The sequence below is a fragment of the Oncorhynchus mykiss genome, chromosome 18 (genome assembly GCF_013265735.2).
Source record: "Oncorhynchus mykiss isolate Arlee chromosome 18, USDA_OmykA_1.1, whole genome shotgun sequence".
Taxonomy (NCBI): domain Eukaryota; kingdom Metazoa; phylum Chordata; class Actinopteri; order Salmoniformes; family Salmonidae; genus Oncorhynchus; species Oncorhynchus mykiss.
Genome location: NC_048582.1, coordinates 27,332,772 through 27,351,947, shown reverse-complemented (window position 1 = coordinate 27,351,947; position 19,176 = coordinate 27,332,772). Strand labels below are relative to the sequence as shown.

General features: G+C 44.5%; 1 protein-coding gene across 2 annotated transcripts in view; it reads left to right on the top strand.

Moving 5' to 3' along the window:
• The window catches only part of LOC110495938 (B-cell CLL/lymphoma 9 protein), a 106,879-nt gene that overhangs the window by 12,417 nt on the left and 75,286 nt on the right, over positions 1-19,176 (top strand). The window contains exon 2 of one of the 2 annotated variants that reach the window (XM_036952441.1): positions 5,647-5,678. The exons of the other annotated variant lie outside the window; for it this stretch is intronic. The gene's annotated coding sequence lies outside the window, so the exon portion shown is untranslated. The remainder of the gene's footprint in view (positions 1-5,646; positions 5,679-19,176) is intronic. 2 annotated transcript variants of the gene reach the window in all.

Below are 19,176 nucleotides of genomic sequence, written 5' to 3'. Positions count from 1 at the left end.
TGACTCTGCAGCTGGCCTATCTAGCGGAAATCGCTCAGTTTTGCCTCCAGGGCAAGAATCATGACAACAAATATCAACGTGCTTGGGTGGATGACAAGCTGATCTTGTGTCAGCGAGTGTTCCCATGTGCATGAGCATTGTGTGCACAATCATTTCTTGTATTTACAGTGGGAACGTCTTGTTGAAATGTGGTGTTTGTGTGTGTATATTGTGCATGTGCCGGGTGTCTGTCTGTTTGTGTATGCGTGCTGTGGTGCAGAGCAGTAATGCTTCTGCTCAGCGTAGCAGATCACACTAGCATCTGCGCAGCTGTGCCGGTGACGGCTCCTCCGAGAGCATGGGGAACGGGCGCAGCTGTGCATCTCTTTCTCTCGTTCTCTCTCCTGCTGTCTTTCTCTTTCTAACTCTCTCTTTCTCTTCCAATCTCTCTATTTCTTTTTTTATCGTCTTCTCTCTCTCTCCATCCTTCTATCTCTTTGCTATCATCCTTCCTCCCCTTTTCTCTTCTGTCTATCCTCTGTGTCTCTATTTTTCTCCCTCCCCTCTCTCACTCTCTCTCGCTGTCTGCTATCTTTTCTTCTGTCTCTCTCTCTCTCTCCCTTCCTCTGCCCCTCCTCCCTTCCTCCACCTCTCTTCTTTCTGGTAAATACAGCCTGTCTTTCGGTAACTCAATCGTGGTTCCACCAAGGGCTTGTTGGACTGTATCCCCATGGTAGCCCTCATCAAAAAGCAGAGAGTGATATGTCAGATGTTCACCCATCAAACCCATATACTACTGGGCCCATAGGCCAGCACAGGCCAGCTCTCACCACACCTCCATACAAGGGATTTTGGCTCTCGATTCAACTTCCTGTGTTTTACTTGGCCCATGGCCTTGTGGAACCCTGGCCTTTGGAGCTGCTCCTTAGTTAATATGTGAAATAAACTTGAACTATTCACTCGTTGGATAAGCTTCGTATTCCACCACTTTGTTGTACTTTGAGGAGGAGGAATACTATGAAATGAGAAAGTTCAGATTCAGAACAAAGCAAATGGAGAATAACTACACTGATAATTCAATCTAGTCTAAAGAACAGGGCCAGTTTCCCCTACACAGATGATGTAAAACTAGTTCTTGACTAAAAAGCTATTTCAATGGAGATTCTACATGGAACATCATTTTTAATCCAGGACTAGTCTTAATCTAGGTCCAGAGTTAGGAGGCCATTTTACCTGATTTATTTACTCTATAAGAAGGTGATTAGCCCAAAGAAAAGATTGTGTCAGTAGTTCAGACCCAGACTCTTCATGGTGGTGAGATGTTTTTTATTTATTTATTACATTTTTTATTTCACCTTTATTTAACCGGGTAGGCCAGTTGAGAACAAGTTCTCATTTACAACTGTGACCTGGCCAAGATAAAGCAAAGCAGTGTGACAAAAACAACAGAGTTACACAAACAAACGTACAGTCAATAACACAATAGAAAAAAAATAGAAAAATCTATGTACAGTGTGTGCAAATGTAGAAGATTAGGGAGGAAGGCAATAAATAGGCCATGGAGGTGAAGTAATTACAATTTAGCATTAATACTGGAGTGATAAATGTGCAGATGATGATTTGCAAGTAGAGATACTGGGGTGCAAAGGAGCAAGAGGATAAGTAATAATATGGGGATGAGGTAGTTGGGTGTGCTATTTACAGATTGGCTGTGTACAGGTACTCTGATAACTGATGCTTAAAGTTAGTGAGGGAGATATAAGACTATAAGACTCAATTCGTTCCAGTCATTTGCAGCAGAGAACTGGAAGGAAAGGCGGCCAAAGGGAGTGTTGGCTTTGGGGATGAGCAGTGAAATATACTTGCTGGAGCACGTGCTACAGGTGGGTGTTGCTATGGTGACCAGTGAGCTGAGATAAGGCGGGGCTGTACCTAGCAAAGACTTATAGATGACCTGAAGCCAGTGGGTTTGGCGACGCATAGGCAGTGAGGGCCAGCGAGAGCATACAGGTCGCAGTGGTGGGTAGTATATGGGTCTTTGGTGACAAAACAGATGCCACTGTGATAGACTGCATCCAGTTTGCTGAGTAGAGTGTTGGGGGCTATTTTGTAAATGACATCGCTGAAGTCAAGGATCTGTAGGATAGTCAGTTTTATGAGGGTATGTTTGGCAGCATGAGTGAAGGAGGCTTCGTTGCAAAATATGAAGCCGATTCTAGATTTAATATTGGATTGGCGATGCTTAATGTGAGTCTGGAAGAAGAGTTTACAGTCTAACCAGACACCTAGGTATTTGTAGTTGTCCACATATTCTAAGTCAGAACCGTCCAGAGTAGTGATGCTAGTCGGGCGGGAGTGTGCGGGCAGCAATCGGTTGAAGAGCATATACTTAGTTTTACTAGCATTTAAAAGCAGTTGGAGGCCACGGGAGGAGTGTTGTATGACATTGAAGCTCGTTTGGAGGTTTGTTAGTACAGTGTTCAAAGAAGGGCCAGATGTATACAGAATGGTGTCGTCTGCGTAGAGGTGGATCATAGAATCACCAGCAGCAAGAGCGACATCATTGATATATACAGAGAAAAGAGGGACCAAGAATTGAGCCCTGTGGCACCCCCATTGAGACTGCCAGAGGGCCGGACAACAGGCCCTCCGATTTGACACACTGAACTTTATCTGAGAAGTAGTTGGTGAACCAGGCGAGGCAGTCATTTGAGAGGCCAAGGCTATTGAGTCTGCCGATAAGAATGCGGTGATTGACGGAGTCAAAAGCCTTGGCCAGGTTGATGAAGACGGCTGCGATGACGGTTATGATATCGTTTAGGACCTTGAGCGTGGCTGAGGTGCACCCGTGACCAGCTCGGAAACCGGATTGCATAGTGGAGAAGGTACGGTGGGGATTCGAAATGGTCAGTGATCTGTTTATTAACTTGGCTTTCAAAGATTTTAAAAAGTCAGGACAGGATGGATAAAGGTCTATAACAGTTTGGGTCTAGAGTGTCTCCCCCTTTGAAGAGGGGGATGACTGTGGTAGCTTTCCAATCTTTGGGGATCTCAGACAATACGAAAGAGAGGTTGAATAGGCTAGTAATAGGGGTTGCAACAATTTCAGCTGGGGTAAAACTTCTGTCTTTACAGTGAAACTATCAAGCCACAAGGCGAGACCCAGATGCAGACACAGGAGGCAGATGGTTGGAGTCTTACAATGTTTAATAATCAAAAGGGGTGGGCAAGAGAACAGGCAAAAAGCTCAAAACCAGATCAGAGTCCAGGAGGTACAGAGTGGCAGACAGGCTCGTGGTCAAGGCAGGCAGAATGGCAGAAGGTCAAAACCGGGAAGACTAGAAAAAGGAGAATAGCAAAAGGAGTATGGGGAAAAAAACACTCTGGTTGACTTGACTAAACATACAGACGAACTGGCACAGCAAGACAGGAAATACAGAGATAAATACACTGGGGGAAATAAGTGACACCTGGAGGGGGTGGAGACAATCAGAGGAACAGGTGAAACAGATCAGGCCATGACAGAAACAGAATGCAGGCCAAGGTGTGTTGAGAGTATTAGTAGTTCTGAGGATCAGTCATTTAGAGTTGTGTTTATGCTAAATAAGCTAAACCAAATCTATAATTGGTTTAAATTCTACCGAAACCTAACGCTGAAAATTCGAGATGATGACACAACTGAAATTCCATTGAAAACCCAGCGAGCTCATTTCGCTAGAAGCCAATATTGTGTTCAACCTGGTGTGATTACCCCTCCAAAAAAACCTCCCTGTAGCCCTTGCCATTGTCCGTAATATTTGCATAATTTCTATCAAGGTTTCATTCCTCTCCCAGCAGGACACATACTCACAAACACACACACGCCACAAGCTAGCTAGCTAAATAACGTAAGACAAAACGTTTTTTGAAACCTTTTCAGCACCGGATGGCAGTACGATCAATAGTGTTTCCACTCTAGGTAAAAGACGCTCAGAGCTGCAGCAGTATTGGACTGTCAGCACAGGGCAATCACAGAGGGCTGCTGGGTATGTGCCTCTCCTTTCCTCTCTCCCTCTGTCTTCCCCTCTTCTTCTCTCTCTCTCTCTCTCTCTCTCTCTCTCTCTCTCTCTCTCTCTCTCCCTATGTCTCTCTCTGCCCCCCTCTCCTTGTCTCTCTCTACCCCCCTCTCCTTGTCTCCCTCTGCCCCCTCTCCTTGTCTCCCTCTGCCCCCCTCTCCTTGTCTCCCTCTCGGTCTGTGTAGACAACCTTGACAATATCTCAAAGTATTCAACAACAAAAAATGGTTCCTTGCACTGTAAAGTGTGGTTCCATGCAAATGTATGTGCTCTTGATTAAATGTATTGATGGTGATGGTGATCAGCGTTAATTTACATTTTCTGTTGAGAAACATACAACAACAAAAAAATCTGTTGTGTGCCCTAATGAACACAACCCTGGTGTGAATGGACACAAGCTCCCCTCAACATTGTTCTATTTGTGCCCCAATAAGTCGATGACGTTTGTGAAATAGATCATTAGTGGAGACAGTACTTGTCTGTAGGCTCTGACTGACACAGGAGTGCATGTATGCGCTAATCACGCTAACCGTGGTGTGTTCCCTACAAGCCAAAGCTCCAATGTTGTTTTTCAAATGCAGCCCCATTCTTGCCTGAGGCTTTCCATGGGCTTAAACCTTGGTGGTTTACTGGAACATTGAGTAAAGAGGACACTTGGCCCCTTTGTTAGCGGGTTAGCTGTTAGCTACGTTAGCTTTGTGTTTTTTTTCTGCATCTAATTCATATCCAGACTCTTTGTCCTTTCTTAACAGCTATGTAAAATGTGTCAAAACTTGCATCAAAAACACCCAGGAAATAACACTTGCACAGTAACAGATCTACTGCTAGGGTGTTAGCTATATGATGATGAGGCATTTGCAATGCGTCAAGCCTCAATCAATGCTTTCATCTTCGTAGAGATAAATGGCAGTGTGGACAAGGACGCGGACAGAGACAGGGTCTGGTGTCTATCGCCCAGACGGAGACCCTATGTGTCGGAGGGTCGCCATGGTGACGGCCAGGGCCCATCCCAGATGGGGTCCATGTTACAGACACAAAAACCCCTCCTCCTCGTCCCCCTACTCGTCCCCATGCAGCGAGCAGACGTGCCACTGCTGCTCCACGGATCTGGGCCCGTTTGTGTGGCCGCTGTGTGGTGGCAGCAGGCAGGCAGAGGGGACTCAACCCAGGACCTGAGTCAGCCTGCCACCCCCTCAGGATATAGGTCAGCTCTGGTGAAGTGGCCCACAGGGAGGGGAGGAGAGGTGAGAGAGTGTGACGTGACTGACTGGGAGTCTGCATGGGACTCTCTCTCTCTCAATTCAATTTAAGGAGCTTTATTGGAATGGGAAACAAATGTTTACATTGCCAAAGCAAGTGAAATAGATAATAAACAAAAGTGAAATAAACAATAAAAAATGAACAGTAAACATTACACTCATAAAAGTTCCAAAAGAATAAAGACATTTCAAATGTCATCTGTCATATGTCAAATGTCATATGTCATATGTCATGTATTATGTGTTCTAATGATGTGAAAATAGTTAAAGTACAAAAGGGAAAGTAAATCACTATAGGTTGTATTTACAATGGTGTTTGTTCTTCACTGGTTGCCCTTTTCTTGTACCAACAGGTCACAAATCTTGCTGCTGTGATCGCGCACAGGTATTTCACCCAATAGGGTTTATTAAAATTGGATTTGTTTTCAAATTCTTTGTGGGTCTGTGTAATCTGAGGGAAATGTGTGTCTCTAACATGTTCATACATTTGGCAGGAGGTTAGGAATTGCAGCTCAGTTTTCACCTTGTTTTGTGGGCTGTGTGCACATAGCCTGTCTTCTCTTGAGAGCCAGGTCTGCTTTCGGTGGCCTTTCTCAATAGCAAGGGTCATTCACAGTGGTCAGGAATTCTGTCACTGTGGACTCTCTGTTTAGGGCCAAATAGCATTCTAGTTTGCTCTGTTTTTTGTTAATTCTTTCTAACGTGTCAAGTAATTATCTATTTGTTTTCTCATGATTTGGTTGGGTCTAATTGTGCTGCTGTCCTGGGACTCTGTGGGGTTTGTTTGTGTTTGTGAACAGAGCCCCAGGACCAGCTTGCTTAGGGGACTCTTCTCCAGGTTCATTTCTCTGTAGGTGATGGCTTTGTTATGGAAGGTTTGGGAATCACTTCCTTTTAGGTGGTTGTAGAACTTAATGGCTCTTTTATGGATTACGATAATTAGCGGGTATCGGACTAATTCTGCTCTGCATGTGTTTTACATTATGTGGTTTACGATATTTTTTCAGAATTTTGCATGCAGTCTTAATTTGGTGTTTGTCCCATTTTGTGAAATTCTTGGTTGTGACCCCAGACCTCGTAACCATAAAGGGCAATGGGTTCTATAACTGTATTTTTAGCCAGATCCTAATTGGTATGTTGAATTTTATGTTCCTTTTGATAGCATAGAAGGCCCTTCTTGACTTGTCTCTCAGATCGTTCACAGATTTGTGGAAGTTACCTATGGCGCTGATGTTTAGGCTGAGGTATGTACAGTTTTTTGTGTGCTCTAGGTCACGGTGTCAAGATGGAATTTGTATTCGTGGTCCTGGCAACTGGACCTTTTTTGCAACACCATTATTTTTGTATATTGCACTGGTCATCCCCAAAGCCAAAACTTCATTTGGCCACCTTTCCTTTCAGTTCTCTGCTGCAAATCACTGGAACGAATTGCAAAAATCTTATATCTACCTCTCTAACTTTAAGCATCAGCTGTCTGAGCAGCTTACCCATCACTGTACCTGTACACAGCCAATCTCTAAATAGCACACCCAACTACCTCATCCCCATATCCCCTCTTGCTCTTTTGCACCCCAGTATCTCTACTTGCACATCAACATCTGCACATCTATCACTCCAGTATTAATGCTAAATTGTAATTATTTTCGCCTCTATGGCCTATTTATTGCCTATCTCCCTAGTCTTCTACATTTGCACACACTGTACATTTTTCTTTTCTTTTGTGTTATTGACTGTACGTTTGTTTATGTGTAACCCTGTGTTGTTGTTTTTGTCGCACTGCTTTGCTTTATCTTGGCCAGGTCGCAGTTGTAAATGAAAACTTGTTCTCAACTGGCCTACCTGGTTAAATAAAGGTGAAATTCTAGAGGGTGAGGCCAGGTGCTTGCTCTCTCTCTCTCTCTCTCTCTCTCTCTCTCTCTCTCTCTCTCTCTCTCTCTCTCTCTCTCTCTCTCTCTCTCTCTCTCTCTCTCTCTCTCTCTCTCTCTCTCTCTCTCTCTCTCTCTCTCTCTCTCTCAGGCCAAAATGTTCAGCAGCAGTGTGGTGTTTCTGGGTTGGTGGTGTGTTGGGAGGTGGTGTGTGTTAATTTCTGAGTGTGTTTTTTTGTTGTGTGTGCGCTTATGTAAAGGTATGTCCATCAAGAAAAATATCTGCCTGCCAATGCCTGGGTTTAGCTTATTATAGCAAACCTGGAGGTATGGATGACTGGAATATGCTTCAGCTTCCTGTCCATTCTCACCCCCACCCACCCACCCATCTCTCACCCATCTCTCTCTCTCTCTCTCTCTCTCTCTCTCTTCTTATAAGCCCTGAGAGCCTAGTTAGTATTCTATCAACAGCGAGAGAGCAATGCCACTGTCTACATAGCCACACTCCTCTTTACCTACTGAAAATGAGCACACAACAAAAAAAACTTTGTCTGTCTCGAGATGGTTATCCCTGCAAATGGTTCTGAAATTGCAGGAGAAACAATAGGAGACAGAGAGATGAAGAGAGAGAGCAATAGCGCTAGACACTGTATGGATGGTGGAGTGTCATCGAAGAAATGCACAGAGACGGAGAGAGATCATCACATCAAATTAGTGGAGAGGGTAATTAAACATAATTATCTGAAGGCGAGAGCAATAAGAACCCAGGAAGTAGTGTACCCACCTGCCTATATTTAGAGTTGGCTACAGCGACAGAGAGGGAGGGGGAGACAGTCATTACTTAATCATGTAGCTGTGATTAGGTCGGGGCTGGATATGTCTGTCCCTCTAGTTGTGTCTGTGCACCAGGAACACGATCGTAACACTAGGAAGAGCCCATGGCTATTTCTGACCATAATCAATGTGTGTGTGTGCGCGTGTATGCGCGCGTGTGTGTTAGATGTGTGTATATCTGTGAAGATAATTGTAAAAAAAATGATAGGAACGCCTGTGTGTGAGAGTGTGTATTGTGTGTGTCTCTGTGTTGTATACGGGGCTGCTGCTGTGCATGAATATAAATTCACACCAGAGCCAGGAGGAATCTGAAGGAAGATGACACGTGAACCTGTCTCTTGCCGTTCCCGTGGCAACACAGGGAGTGGAGGGGGTGGGGGTTTACTCAAAGGCTCTGGAATACGGATGACTCCAGAGAGAGCGAGAGAGAGAGAGAGAGGTGGGGCGAGAGAGAGGGAGAGGAGATAGAAAGATGGGGGAGAGAGAGAGAGGATTTGATTGACCAGAGCTTTCTTTAATCCGACCCATAGTCTATCCCAGCCATGGTATGTAGGCATATTATAATACAAAAGTACCTTATGTACATGACATTATTTGTAGCTCATTTGTCATTTAAAAGCAGTATCTTGGGTAACAGTGCTTGGCTTTACCTACTACTCGGGTAACATGCTGTGTGTGATTCGAACAAGAACCTGGTGACTGTAAATAGAAAACTTTTCTTTTAGGTTTTTATGAGAACCCTGACAAAAGTGGTAAGGACCACTCACAGAGAGAGAGAGAGAAGCTTAGGTAGCCTCAATGCTTCCAGGGACATTATATAATCAAATGTGTTGAATAACAGGGAGGGGTTTCCCAGGTCCAGAGGTGGGGTCCAGTCTCACACTGTCCGTGTGAGGAGGGCGGGACGGAGACACATGATTGGTGGTCTGGTAGTGGTGGTGTCCTCGAAGGGTGATGGTAGATTAACCACTCGATGCTCGACAAGCTCCTTTGTCTCTCTCCCCAGCTGTGGAAGATTTGGGATGTGTTCACTAGGCATCAAATGGAAGAAAACCGACTGAAACAGGGTGGGAGTTCTGTTCACAATTGAAAAATGTTTAAAACGTTTTGAGTTGCATGCCCTTATGAACACAGCCCTGCTGTGCAGAATATGCCTCAGTCGTTCCAAGAAACAGACAGGAAAATAGATTTAATTAGTTTACTTCAATCTCTGTCTGTCTGTCTGTCTGTCTGTCTGTCTGTCTGTCTGTCTGTCTGTCTGTCTGTCTGTCTGTCTGTGTGTCTGTGTGTCTGTCAGTTGACAGCGATCTCACACCTAGAATGACAGGGGTACACCCTGCGGGAGGACTGTGTGTGACAGAGATGTTCACAGCTACTGAACACAGAGGGGGATGCCCTGTCAGTCGGGGGGGCACAGAGGTGGAACATGTTACAATTCAGATGTTAAAGCACACAACTGGACACTTTATACTGTAGGCCTACACAGTTGCAGACACGTTTGTGTTCTAACAAATCAAATTGTATTTGTCACATGCGCAGAATACAACGAGAAATGCTTACTTACAAGCCCTAAACCAACAATGCAGTTTGTATATTTTTTTTTACCCATTTATCTCCCCAATTTCGTGATATCCAATAGGTAGTTACAGTCTTGTCCCATCACTGCATCTCCCGTACGGACTCGGGAGAGGCGAAGGTCCAGAGCCATGCGTCTTCCAAAAACGACCCTGCCAAGCCGCACTGTTTCTTGACACACCTCATGCTTAACACGGAAGCAAGCCGCACCAATGTGTCAGAGGAAACACCATACAACTAGTGACCGAAGTCAGCCTGCAAGCGCCTGGCCCACCAAAGGAGTCGGTGGAACGCGATGGGACAAGGAAATCCCGGCTGGCCAAACCCTCCCATAACCCGGACGATGCTGGACCAATTGTTGGCCACCTTATGGGTCTCCCAGACACGTGAGGGGATCTAGTTTGTTGGTGATGTGGACATCAAGGAGCTTGAAGCTCTCGACCTGTTCCACTACAGCCTCGTTGATGTGAATGGGGTCGTGCTCGGCCCTCCTTTTTCTGTAGTCCACGATCATCTCCTTTGTCTTGCTCACATTGAGGGAGAGGTTGTTATCCTGGCACCACACTGCCAGGTATCTGACCTCCTCCCTATAGGCTGTCTCATCGTTGTCGGTGATCAGACCTACCACTGTTGCGTTGTCGGAAAACTCAATGATGGTGTTGGAGTCATTCTTGGCCACGCAGTCGTGGTTGAACAGGGAGTACAGACGGGGACTAAGCACGCACCACCGAGGGGCCCCCGTGTTGAGGATCAGTTTGGCAGATCAGTTGTTGCCTACTCTTACCACCTGGGGGCAGCCCGCTAGGAAGTCCAGGATCCAGTTGCAGAGGGAGGTGTTAAGTCTCAGGGTTCTTAGCTTAGTGATGAGCTTAAAGGGTACTATGGTGTTGAACGCTGAGCTGTAGTCAATGAACAGCATTCTCATGTAGGTGTTCATTTTGTCCAGTTGGGAAAGGGCAGTGTGGAGTGCAATAAGGATTGCGTCATCTGTGGATCTGTTGGGGCAGTATGGGAATTGGAGTGAGTGTAGGGTTTCTGGGATGATGGTGTTGATGTGAGCCATGACCAGCCTTTCAAAGCCCTTCATGTCAACAGACGTGAGTGACACGGGTTGGTAGTCATTTAGGCAGGTTACCTTGGTGTTCTTGGGTGGTCTGCTTGAAACATGTAGGTATTACAGACTCGGTCAGGGACAGGTTGAATAATGTCAGTGAAGACACTTGCCAGTTGGTCAGTGCATGCTCTGAGTACACGTCCTGGTAATCCATCTGGCCCTGTGGCCTTGTGAATGTTGACCTGTCTTACTCACATCTGCTAAGGAGAGCGTGATCACACAGCTGGTGCTCTCATGCATGCTTCAGGGTTGCTTGCCTCGAAGTGCACATAGAAGTCATTTTGCTTGTCTGGTAGGCTCGTGTCACTGGGCAGCTCGCGTGTGGGCTTCCTTTTGTAGTCCGTAATAGTTTGAAAGCCCTGCCACATCCGATGAGCAGCAGAGCTGGTGTAGTATGTTTCAATCTTATTCCTATATGGATGCTTTGCCTGTTAGATGGTTCGTCAGAGGGCATATAGCAGGATTTATTTTCAGCGTCTGGGTTAGAGTCCAGCTCCTTGAAAGTGGCAGGTCTACCCTTTAGCTCAGTGTGGATGTTCCCTGTAATCCATGGATTCTGGTTGGAGTATGTACGTATGGGGACGACGTCATCAATACATTTATTGATGAAGCCGGTGACTGATGTGGTGTACTCCTCAATGCCATCGGAAGAATCCCGGAACATATTCCAGTCTGTGCTAGCAAAACAGTCCTGTAGCTTACCATCTGCGTCATCTGACCACTTCCGTAATGAGCGAGTCACTGGTGCTTCCTGCTTTAGTTTTTGCTTGTAAGCAGGAATCAGGAGGATAGAATTATGGTCAGATTTGCCAAATAGAGGGCAAGGGAGAGTTTTGTATGTGTCTCTGTGTGTGGAGTAAAGGCGGTCTAGAGTTTCACTCTGGTTGCACATGTGACATGCCGGTAGAAATGAGGTAAAACAAATTTAAGTTTTCCAGCATTAAAGTCCCCGACCACTAGGAGCAGGCCCCTCTGGATGAGCTTTTTCTTGTTTTTGTTAGTTTTTTGGCATTATCCATCTTGTTGAGTGCGGTCTTAGTGCCATCGGTTTGTAGTGGTAAATAGACTCCCTTGCCCTCCATTTGGCTATGAAAAATATAGATGAAAACTGTTGGTAAATAATGTGTAATATCTTTGATATTAGATTTTGCGCTCCAGATGTTATTGACAAATAGACACAGACCAACACCCCTCGTCTTACGGGAGGTAGCTGTTCTGTCTTGCCGATGCACCAAAAACCCAGCCAACTCTATATTATCCATATAATCGTTCAGCCACGACTTGGTGAAACATAAGATATAGAAACAGGTTGTGGTTGTGGGTATGCATGTGTGTCTGGGAGGAGAGGACAGGCCATATATTTAGGTCCAGGATACATCCCTTGCTCTCTTACCCTCTCTCATGACACACACACACTCTCGCTAACACACTAACATGCATCTAAAACACACACACGAAAGGTGAGCTGTCAAGGCTGTTTAATTTGAGAGTGGCCAGCACCCATAAACACACAGGGCTAAATCATTCAGACCAGTCAGTCCATGGGCAGGAAACTGGGCCTGAGGCACACACACACCCAAACATGCAGCGTTGAATATTGCCTAATTTAAAAAAAGGTTTAACACATTTTGATTGGTTTTTCTGAGCTACACCAGGTGTGCAGAGTGCATCAACATGACAACATGTCTGTCTCTATGTCTGAGAGTCTCTTTTTGTCTGTTTCTGCATTGAATTTGTTATGTGGCTGGGTGTGTCATTGTTCACACTTTTTCCTGCATGCCTCCTAGTGTCTGACTCAGTAAATCTTATAGTGCATGTCCACTGGCCCTCTGTGTAGTCCCGGCAACACGAGGGGCCACCGGTTACTTGATCCCATGTGGCGGTAGTGTCCCCAGATCCTCCCCAGAGCAGGAGCTCTGTCTGTCTGGGAGGCAGGGGGAGGGGGGTGAGAGAGGTGGAGAGAGTGGGAGAGAGAGTCTCCAGGGCCAGGAGCTGAGGGGTGTAGTTGGGGGAAAGAGGCCCCCGGGCAGCAGCTGCAAAGAGAGGCCCAGGGTCATGGGCAGGCTGGGGGGCTAGCTTTCTTGGCCCAGCACTGGTGGAGAAATGTGGGATGTGCATACAGTGGGGAGAACAAGTATTTGATACACTGCCGATTTTACAGGTTTTCCCACTTACAAAGCATGTAGAGGTCTGTAATTTTTATCATAGGTACACTTAAACTGTGAGAGACGGAATCTAAAACAAAAATCCAGAAAATCACATTGTATGATTTTTAAGTAATTAACTAGCATTTTATTGCATGACATAAGTATTTGATACATCAGAAAAGCAGAACTTAATATTTGGTACAGAAACCAAAGTTTTCAATTACAGAGATCATACATTTCCTGTAGTTCTTGACCATGTTTGCACACACTGCGGCAGGGATTTTGGCCCACTCCTCCATACAGACCTTCTCCAGATCCTTCAGGTTTCGGTGCTGTCGCTGGGCAGTACGGACTTTCAGCTCCCTCCAAAAATGTTCTATTGGGTTCAGGTCTGGAGTCTGGCTAGGCCACTCCAGGACCTTTAGATGCTTCTTACGGAGCCACTCCTTATTTGCCCTGGCTGTGTGTTTCGGGTCGATGTCATGCTGGAAAACCCAGCCACGACCTATCTTCAATGCTCTTACTGAGGGAAGGAAGTTGTTGGCCAAGATCTCGCGATACATGGCCCCATACATCCTCCCCTCAATACGGTGCAGTCATCCTGTCCCCTTTGCAGAAAAGCATCCCCAAAGAATGATGTTTCCACCTCCATGCTTCATGGTTGGGATGCTGTTCTTGGAGTTGTACTCATCCTACTTCTTCCTCCAAACACGGCGAGTGGAGTTTAGACCAAAAAGCTCTATTTTTGTCTCATCAGACCACATGACCTTCTCCCATTCCTCCTCTGGATCTTTCAGATGGTCATTGGCAAACTTCAGACGGGCCTGGACATGCGTTGGCTTGAGCAGGGGGACTTTCCGTGCGCTGCAGGATTTTAATCCATGACAGCGTAGTGTGTTACTAATGTTTTTTTTTACACTGTGGTCCCAGCTCTCTTCAGGTCATTGACCAGGTCCTGCCGTGTAGTTCTGGGCTGATCCTTCACCTTCCTCATGATCATTGATGCCCCACGAGGTGAGATCTTGCATGGAGCCCCAGACCGAGGGTGATTGACCATCATCTTGAACTTCTTCCATTTTCTAATAATTGCGCCAACAGTTGTTGCCTTCTCTCCAAGCTGCTTGCCTATTGTCCTGTAGCCCATCCCAGCCTTGTGCAGGTCTACAATTTTATCCCTGATGTCCTTACACAGCTCTCTGATCTTGGCCATTGTGGAGAGGTTGGAGTCTGTTTGATTGAGTGTGTATACAGGTAACGAGTTCAAACAGGTGCAGTTAATACAGCTAATGAGTGGAGAACAGGAGGGCTTCTTAAAGAAAAACTAACAGGTCTGTGAAAGCCGGAATTCTTACTGGTTGGTAGGTGATCAAATACTTATGTCATGCAATAAAATGCAAATGAATTACTTAAAAATCATACAATGTGATTTTCTGAATTTTTGTTTTAGATTCCGTCTCTCACAGTTGAAGTGTACCTATCTGCCACGACAACCTCTACATGCTTTGTAAGTAGGAAAACCTGCAAAATTGGCAATGTATGAAATACTTGTTCTCCCCACTGTATCACCTACACACTCCTCCAACAGAGGCCAGAGTGAAGCCCTAATTGAAGACTATAAACAAGCTGGAAAACATACATCTGGAGACTGTCTATCTTGTCGCTGCCGATTTGAATTCCATTATTACGTTATTACGTTGTTCCGTTATTACGACACATAATGCCCAACTTCCATCAACACGTCTCCTTTGCCACTTGGGGCGTTAAAGTCCAAGACCACTGTTACTCTACCCACAAGCAAACATATAAGGCCCTCCCTTGTCTGCCATTCGGCAAATCAGATCATGACTCCGTACTCCTGCTTCCTTTACAAGCAGAAGGTCAAAAAGGAAGTACCCGTGACTCGCTCTGTTGAGAAATGGTCATCAGAATCAGAGATTATGCTACAGGACTGCTTTGCTAGCACTGACTGGAATATGTTCAGAGACTCCGCCGATAACAATGACGAGCTAAACACCTCCGTCACTGGCTTCAAAAGGAAATGCATCGGGGACGTTGTCCCCACGGTGAAGGTTTGCTGCTTCCCCAATCAAAACCCCTTGATTAACACAGAGCTTGGTGCTAAACTAAAGGACAGGGCTACCAGACAGTCCTGAGGATATGGCTGAGGACAGGAACAAGTACAAGAAGTCCCGCTATAACTTCCGCAGAGTCATCAAACCAGCAAAAGGACAATATAGGAATAAGGTGGAACCATACTACACAGGCTCGGCGTCCCCAACATATGGCAGGGGCTACAGTCCATTATGGATTAAAAAGGAATACCCAGCCATGATCTGCTCAACAATGTCTGTTTTCTAGACAACTCAATGCATTTTATGCATGCTTTGACAATAACGACACCGTACCGTGCATGAGGGTCCCCACTGACCAAGAAGACTGGGTGATCTCGCTCTCCGAGGCCGACGTGAGTAAAGTTTTTAATTAGGTCAACACTTTCAAGGCCCCGGGGCCGGATGGTATTCCGGGGAATTTTCTCAGAGCATGCGCAGATCAGCTGGCAGGTATATTCACTGTAATTTTCAACCTCTCGTTGTCCCAGTCTGTAATCCCCACGTCTTAAAATGACTACCATCATTCCTGTTCCCAAAAAGGCTTCATGCCACAATTACTGTAGCACCCACATCTGTAATCATTGAAACGCTTTGAAAGGCTGGTTATGGCACACATCAACGCCATCAACGCCATAATCCCAGACACCCTAGACCCACTCCAGTTTGCATACCGCCCCAACAGATCGATAGACGATGCAATCTTAATTGCACTCCACACTGCCCTCACCAACTAAGATAAAAGGAATAACTATGTGAAAATACGGTTAATTGACTACAACTCAGCGTTATACACCATTGTCCCCTCCAAGCTCGTCACCAAGCTTAGGACCTTGGGACTGAACATTTCCCTCTGCAAGCAATTGGATCTGGACTTCCTGACAGACTGACCCCAGGTGGTGAGGATACAGTGCCTTGCGAAAGTATTCGGTCCCCTTGAACTTTGCGACCTTTTGCCACATTTCAGGCTTCAAACATAAAGATATAAAACTGTATTTTTTGTGAAGAATCAACAACAAGTGGGACACAATCATGAAGTGGAACGACATTTATTGGATATTTCAAACTTTTTTAACAAATCAAAAACTGAAAAATTGGGTGTGCAAAATTATTCAGCCCCTTTACTTTCAGTGCAGCAAACTCTCTCCAGAAGTTCAGTGAGGATCTCTGAATGATCCAATGTTGACCTAAATGACTAACGATGATAAATACAATCCACCTGTGTGTAATCAAGTCTCCGTATAAATGCACCTGCACTGTGATAGTCTCAGAGGTCCGTTAAAAGCGCAGAGAGCATCATGAAGAACAAGGAACACACCAGGCAGGTCCGAGATACTGTTGTGAAGAAGGTTAAAGTCGGATTTGGATACAAAAATATTTCCCAAGCTTTAAACATCCCAAGGAGCACTGTGCAAGCGATAATATTGAAATGGAAGGAGTATCAGACCACTGCAAATCTACCAAGACCTGGCCGTCCCTCTAAACTTTCAGCTCATACAAGGAGAAGACTGATCAGAGATGCAGCCAAGAGGCCCATGATCACTCTGGATGAACTGCAGAGATCTACAGCTGAGGTGGGAGACTCTGTCCATAGGACAACAATCAGTCGTATATTGCACAAATCTGGCCTTTATGGAAGAGTGGCAAGAAGAAAGCCATTTCTTAAAGATATCCATAAAAAGTGTCGTTTAAAGTTTGCCACAAGCCACCTGGGAGACACACCAAACATGTGGAAGAAGGTGCTCTGGTCAGATGAAACCAAAATTGAACTTTTTGGCAACAATGCAAAATGTTTTGTTTGGCGTAAAAGCAACACAGCTGAACACACCATCCCCACTGTCAAACATGGTGGTGGCAGCATCATGGTTTGGGCCTGCTTTTCTTCAGCAGTGACAGGGAAGATGGTTAAAATTGATGGGAAGATGGATGGAGCCAAATACAGGACCATTCTGGAAGAAACCCTGATGGAGTCTGCAAAAGACCTGAGACTGGGACGGAGATTTGTCTTCCAACAAGACAATGATCCAAAACATAAAGCAAAATCTACAATGGAATGGTTAAAAAATAAACATATCCAGGTGTTAGAATGGCCAAGTCAAAGTCCAGACCTGAATCCAATCGAGAATCTGTGGAAAGAACTGAAAAGTGCTGTTCACAAATGCTCTCCATCCAACCTCACTGAGCTCGAGCTGTTTTGCAAGGAGGAATGGGAAAAAATTTCAGTCTCTCGATGTGCAAAACTGATAGAGACATACCCCAAGCAACTTACAGCTGTAATCGCAGCAAAAGGTGGCGCTACAAAGTTTTAACTTAAGGGGGCTGAATAATTTTGCACGCCCAATTTTTCAGTTTTTGATTTGTTAAAAAAGTTTGAAATATCCAATAAATGTCGTTCCACTTCATGATTGTGTCCCACTTGTTGTTGATTCTTCACAAAAAAATACAGTTTTATATATTTATGTTTGAAGCCTGAAATGTGGCAAAAGGTCGCAAAGTTCAAGGGGGCCGAATACTTTCGCAAGGCACTGTACATGGTATACAAAATATACATCCACATATTATTATTACTATCAAACCATAGTTCTAAATACATGTTTTAACAGGGTATTACACACATTTAGGATCTCCTGGCGTCCATGCATAACCTACACGTCACTGATACATTTTACAAAGTCTATTAAATCCATGTAATATAGCCTCATCACAGTAAATCCATAACAGAATAGCATACTCTGAGTTGTCCTTATGTAAGGTTCTGATCTGACTATGCCATATGGCTGTGGGCTACACTAGTTAATTTAGTAGAATGAATTCTGTGACATTATTTTAATTGTAGTTTGAAGAATACAATAATACAATAATACAATAAAATAGAAAGGATATTTTTTCCTAACGATTTGAGGGAGTGTGTACATGCGACTATTCTGTGTTGATTGGTTAACAAAGAAACAGGTACTACTATATGCTTAATTTACTTGTAACTTTAGTTGTGATACAAACGTTGGGCTATATGTTTTTATTTTGAATACATTCTAAGTCTGTATGCATGTGACTGTTGCATGAATGGCATGAATGTTGCGCAGGCTGTACACACTTGATCAGTCTCTCATTCACAATTTGACAAGCACTTGATAATACCTTGAATTTCCTGGCGGTATGCCCTTTGTGTGGCTGTAATGCCTCCTAAAGAAATCCATGCCTTTTGTGGCATGTAGCAGTGACGGAATATAATAATTATATATAATAATTATAATTCCCTTCTCCCAGCTCCATGCACCGAAGGACCTCTCACTCACATGGCTCTCTGTCAGGTGATGGAAGAACTGTCCACATTTACTTTTTGTCAGCCAGATGAGTAGGCCTAACAAACAGCAAAAGCTCTAGCCTTTGTCAATCTACTATCCCCCATAGTACAAAGGTCAACCTATTCTATTCTGTGCGAGAAATAAATATTCCAAACATAGTCTGGGACAATTGTGGGATGTGATAAATCCCAAATTAATTCAACTACTAGCATAAAAAAATACACATTTAAGCAATGAGGCCTCATGCAACAGATCAGAACGTGAGGCGATTTCTTCAAATTATAAGCGCAGCAATGCACACTTGGCAGTAGGCTATAAGCGTGAATGTTACATTAGCAGGAAAACACCCTTATCAAAGTTGACCGCAAATGTGATCATGCATGTAATGCTTTTATTAGAAAGGTGTATTTTTATAGTGAAAATGATCTTCCCCAAACTTGAAACTCACGCACTGCGCATATATGCCAGTTAGGCTCTAATTATGTGGTAAAGCGGATTAATGTGCTTCATTTTAAGAAGTTCTTTGGCCACTGAATACATATAGGCCTTTCGGCTAGGCTGCATGAGGTGTGCGACTATGGTTTGAAAAAGTCGCAAAAAAAGACATGCGCTGTTTCTTGCCTTATGCTGGGCATCATTCACAAGTGATAATAAATCATTCGCAAGTGGTAGTCAAATGTTGTATGTACATGTACTTGTATGTACATATACTAAATAATATATGTGTGAAATTTGTTTTGATTTAGAATGAACCATTATCATGCACCTGTCTTGAAAATTGTGATTGGAGAATGCTTTTCCCATGGTTAATTTTAATGCCAGCTAGGTAGGCTATATATACAGTGCCTTGCAAAAGTATTCATCCCCCTTGGCGTTTTTCCTATTTTGTTGCATTACAACCTGTAATATTAAATGAATTTTTATTGGGATTTCAT